The sequence below is a fragment of the Pundamilia nyererei genome, unplaced genomic scaffold, assembly GCF_000239375.1.
Source record: "Pundamilia nyererei isolate P.nyererei 1_Seehausen unplaced genomic scaffold, PunNye1.0 scaffold00351, whole genome shotgun sequence".
In the NCBI taxonomy this organism is placed as follows: domain Eukaryota; kingdom Metazoa; phylum Chordata; class Actinopteri; order Cichliformes; family Cichlidae; genus Pundamilia; species Pundamilia nyererei.
Genome location: NW_005187752.1, coordinates 353,003 through 359,030, shown reverse-complemented (window position 1 = coordinate 359,030; position 6,028 = coordinate 353,003).

Below are 6,028 nucleotides of genomic sequence, written 5' to 3'. Positions count from 1 at the left end.
AAGTCTGAGAAATCAGACAGAAACTCTGTGTAAGGCCCAGGTGGACGATAGATGATAACAAGTAAGACTGGTTTCTGAGTTTTACAGCTGGGGTGGACGAGGCTAAGCATCAGACTTTCAAATGAATTAAAAGTCTGTCTTGGTCTTTCATTAATTAATAGGCTGGTGTGAAAAATTGCTGCCACACCGCCCCCCCGGTCATGTCACAGTACAGAAACTGCTTTACTTAGAGTCACTAATGATCTTCTAATAGGAGCTGACTCTGGTCTACTCACCATCCTCGTCCTTTTGGATCTGAGCTCAGCCTTTGACACCATCTGTCACTCTGTCCTTCTAAGCAAACTTTCCTCTCTCGGCATCTCTGACACACCCCTAGCCTGGTTTCAATCATATCTCCTTGACCGCTCCCAGTTTATTCAACTGAAATCAATCCACTTACGTCTTTTCCCGGTCACTTCTGGTGTACCCCTAGGTTTAGTCTTAGGCCCTGTCTTCATAACTTACATCCTCCAAAATATAAGCAAAATATAAGAATCAGACCATTTACCATCTCAATTTATGGAGAATAAAGTGTGTGTATATTTTTATATTATATTTGCATACATTTCTAAATTTGAAAGGTAGGACTGCTACACGCATTATTAGTGATATTCCTGATTGTTTTTAGACCTCTACCTGAATGTTGAATTTTAGGCGTTTAATCTATTTATCATTAATAGGTACATTTTCAGCTGTTAGAACTACTATAGTTCAATTTTGTTTTTTACTGGATAAGACAAAGAGTATGAAGTTTTCCCCTATTCTGTGAATCAGATATGACTGTAAACAGAGGATCCGCCCTGACCGGGTATACCTTCCTTTTGTACAATTCATACCCACTCTCAATATAAAGTAGCACGTGGAGAGCAGCTCACTTTCACCAGTGAATTCAGGGCAACACAATAACTCACAAGACATTGTTTTTAATATGGATTTCAGAAATGATGAGAAACACAAGGATAGCATTATTTATAAACGTCTGACTTCATGGTTTATTCAGTTTGCCTTTCTTTGTTTTTTAAAAATAAAAAGTCTGATTTATCGATCACCCTGAGAACAAGCTTACTACGTGTTTGCTGGAGGGAGGTTAGTGTTTTCACATCTTATCTTCTAAAGGTTTTTCTTAGTATTGTCGCTGGCTCATAACACCCCCGTTTTTGTGACAGCTGAATATGTGTCACAAGACAGATGTGTTTGGGTTTGTGCGTGTGTGTGTGTTAGCAGGTTCAGAGGCTGAGAGTACTGCAAACCAAAGACCAAACCAAATCCACAATCAGAGATCACTTAACAGTGGACATATAGTATGTAATAATTATAATGGATTGCATTTATATAGCGCTTTTCAAGGCCCTCAAAGCGCTCTACAATTCCACTATTCATTCACACACTGGTGGAGGCAAGCTACATTTGCAGCCACAACGGCCCGGGGGAAGACTGACAGTAGGTGAAGTGTCTTGCCCAAGAACACAAAGACCAAGACAGAGAGAGCAGGGGATCGAACCGGTAACAAGATGAGCTTCCCAACCCGCTGAACCACAGTTGCCCCAAAAATGGACAACAATCATGGACGTTTATTTTAGCAATAATAAATATAAATATTATTACTTATTATTACTTGGTGCTACGCAGAAGGCTGATCCCCACGCCCCATTATGGCAGGACTTCCAGCGTGCCAGTGGCCCTGGGGCTCCTGCTACTTGACGCGGTGACACTTTGTCATCCTCCTTCAGAGCTACTGCTACCTAGCAGACTGATGCCTCCGCCTCCGGCTCGGCCTTTGCATCTGGCAGGGCCTTGACCGGGGTTGCATGTGTATATGTACAATTGTAAATAGTTCGTTTGGAATACTTTCACTCTGGGCTTTCAGTTGCATTGTCTCCTGATGGGGTGTCTTAAAGAATTACCTGGTACATATGGAATATGTAATGGAGTAATGGAAGTTACACTGTAACCTTGTTTCTCTAAGTGAGAACCAAGGTTACACCTTCAGGCCGCTCGGAGACGCGTTCCGATCAAACCAGCACCGGTTTCACGTCTGCACAGCTGTTTTATATGTAAGTTGTGGGGCGTGGCCAGGTCATAAAGAATTATCCACATCACGACAAAGACTCAGAGAACCAAGGTTACAGTGTAACCATACAAAATGCTGTAGAGTTGGTGGAGTGAAGGATGTCTGTTTTTCTGGGAGTCATGACTACAGCTCATGTTAGAATGATGCTGTACAATTTCCTAGACAAACTGCAGCAATATGTAATATACACTGATACTGAATCCATCATAGTTACGTCATTAACACATGAGTGGATTCCTCCTTTGGGACCCTTTATGGGCGATCAGTGAATTATATTGTGGAGAGGCAGAGGATTAGGTCACAGAATTTGTGTCGGGGGTCCAAAATGCTATCTGTATCACACAAAGCAGAGCAAAACTTATTTTGTAGTAAACCAGAAAACAGACACGCATGTGGTTGTTGTCTCTGATACTTTTAAGCACGATAAAAAAAGTTTTCATCTAGAGAATGATTCAATTGTAAAAATAAAAGTTCAAGTGGTTTACAACAAATGTAGCGTGTTGCCTGATTATCTGCTCCACATCTACTCCTGCTGGCAGCCTTTATATAACCAGCATTTTCACATAAGAGATATAAACTTTGCAACAACATCCTTCCACCTCCAGACAAGAACAGTTATAATGATGTATAATAATAATAATAATAATAATGTAGAACTACAAAATGTTTTCACCAAATATTGGATTTGGTGAAGTAGGAATTTAAGTTGTATTTATTTAGTTTAAACTTGTTTAGAAAATCCAGTAGAGCGATTTCTGTGAACAATTCTGTTTAATAATCCCAGAGAAATCGCACAAATGTTTCCTGATAACACCAAATATTTTATAGAAGCATTTAACGATGCGGTAAGCACCCTTTATGTTCTTATACAAAATAAATCCAAGACACCTGACTATTTAAGACTCAGAACGAACCTGCTGTCAGACCAGCCACTTCTTAATATCACTAAAAAAGGATGAAAGAAAAAAAGAAAGAGGTGAAACAAACATCGATTTTATTAATGCACTCTGTGCGATACAACAACAACCAGTAAAAAAAAACATCAACACAATATGGTGGATTTTTATTTCTGTTATTAGTTGCTGCTGTCCCTTTCATAGCTAGTATGACAGCAAACAGGTGAAACATACACACAAAAAATGTTTGTAGTCCCTCAGCACCAAAAACACCAAAATACAGAAACCATCGGACAAACAGCTCAAAATGAGCTGGACAAAGCTATGGTTGAGGTACTGCAAAGAAATGACATAGATGTGTATGAAAAAGCTACAAAGTACTCCAGTATTCTTCAGAGATATCGCTAACGCTGCCACGGGAATGTGATATTCACAGAGAAACCCCCCCACCGACATGACCTCTGTGGCACCGGGCAAACCTCCACCCGGCCCCCTCTAAACAGGTAACAGTAGACTTAAGAGCCACAGGACTCAGTGCCGCTGAATCTTTGATTTTATTTATTTTTTGTTGTGTTTTACTTGCATCTATTTGAAAGGGTGAGTGTAAACACAAAACATTAAAAATGAAACCTAATAAAACAAGTTTTAGAAAGAGACTTTTTCATTTGATTCAATTTTATTTGATGGGTTATGCAGAAATAATAGAATTGGGCTGAAAGGTCTGTTGCTTTTTTACATATTCAAGTTGTGTATGATGTTTTTAAAAAGTAACTAATTATTTTTGAAAATAAGTAATCAGTTAAGTAATGGGATTACTTTCTCGGAGAAGTAATCAGTAATTAGTAACTAATTATTGTTTTCAAGTAACTTGATCAACTGGTCAAATAAATACTGTCAGTAAATACTGACTCAAGAGATTGTGAAGGCATACCGTGTATGTTATTAACAGTTTTTTGGTGAGTTACTGAGATATTGTGTATTATTCTTGTGTTGTCCATGCATTTGCGTTTCATAAACATGTATCTTTCCATTTTTTTAAAACATGTATATGCTAAGGACACCCCAGTATGTGCCCTGTACCTATCTGTTTCATTTAAAAAATACTCAAAATGTACCTAATAAATTAAACACGACTCCTTGATTGACTGTACATTTTAAAATAGCAGGAAACAGGGGGGGCAGAATAAGAGTGAGAAAGCTGCAGAGATGCTCCAGAGACTAATGAGCTAACTGCGGGGTGTTCTTCCTCGTGTGACTGCTGTATTTGGGTCAGTCAATAGTCCCGTGTAGTGATAGCGCCGCTGATTTAAAGGAGTTTAGAGCTGTCCGACAGCCAGGCCCACATCACTCTGAAGATATGGGCCACGGCAGAAGCAGCATCCAGAAAACTGCCTCCAAGCAGCCTAATGTCTCACTGTACAGAGAGGGAGGAGTCTGAGGCTTGTGTGAGCTATGTGGAGTATTTGGGTTTTGCTCTAAGAACTATTTAGTCTTTGAGTTTTCAGGTCAGTAATTTGTCATTATTCATAAAGACTGAATGCTAAATGCTTCAGTTGAAGCTAATAAATGTTCCTGATTGACAACAAGCTCCCTCATATAGAAATCTGCTTACAGGATGTTATTTCTTTTGCTCAAGGTTGGCATCCTTTGGTTGTGCATAACAACAGGATGATATCTAAATTGTGTTTTTTCACAAAAAAGCTCCTTGAAAAGTTTTTCAGTGACAAAAAGAACTTATTCTCTCTCAACATCAAACAGGTAAACAGCGAAGCACAATATCTGCTTTTATTAAAGTCTAAATGGCATTATTGATGGAAACAAAATACTGAGCTGCTCTATTTCTTCATGTGTAAAAGACTTTTGTCAGTTAATCACACAACCTTGGGAACTTGGGGCGACCGTGGCTCAGGGGATTGGGAATCGCATCTGCAACCGGAGGGTCGCCGGTTCGATCCCTGGGCTCTCTGTCATAATCATGGGTCATAATCATAATCTGAGTTACTTGAAAAAAGTAATTAGTAACTAATTACTGATAACTTCTCCAAGAAAGTAATCCCATTACTTAACTTATTACTTATTTTCAAAAATAATTAGTTACTTTTTAAAAACATCATACACAACTTGAATATGTAAAAAAGCAACAGACCTTTCAGCCCAATTCTACTTTTTCTGCATAACCCATCATATGAAATTGAATCAATTAAAAAAGTCTCTTTTTTTTAACTCATTCACTGCCAGCCATTGGCAGTGAATGAGTTAAACCCATTGACTCATTCACTGCCATTGACGGCTATAGACGTCAATGGCAGTGAATGAGTTAAAATTGTTTTATTCAATTTAATCTTTTAACTTTATGCATCAAGCAAAAATTTAATTATATGCAACAGTCTTTGACTTGAAGAAATGTGTTTAATATTTAAACCTATTTCCTGCATATTCAGCATATAAAATAAAATCAAGTTTTGTGTTTACCCTCCTTCAAATAGATGCAAGTAAAACACAGCAGAAAATAAATAAAATCAAAGACTCAGATAATTCCATTAACAATGTTCTACAACACACACACACACACACACACAGAGAGAGAGAGAGAGAGAGAGATCCAGTTTAGTGAATGCAGTAAGCAGTGGAGTGGAGGTGAGACCAAGCAGCAGGCTCTCAGCCACAGCTGCCTGCATCAGTGCGCCTGTTAGACTCCACCACAGGAGGGCAGAGCAGCCAGAAAATGTACTCAAGTACCACTACCTCAACATAGTTTTACTCAAGTAAAAGTAAAAAGTATTTAGTAAAAAAGGCTGCTTGAGTACTGAGTAACTGATCATAACATCTGATTTAATGTTTCAAAATGAGAAAATCAGATAGACAAAAATATAAAGTTTAGTGCAAATTTTGGTATTTGAAAGACTGAAAAGCAAAAAGGATACTAAATATAAATAACACTTTTCCAAATCAGTTTTCACACACACACACACACACACACACACACACACACATATACATATATAAAAAACACCCAGCACGC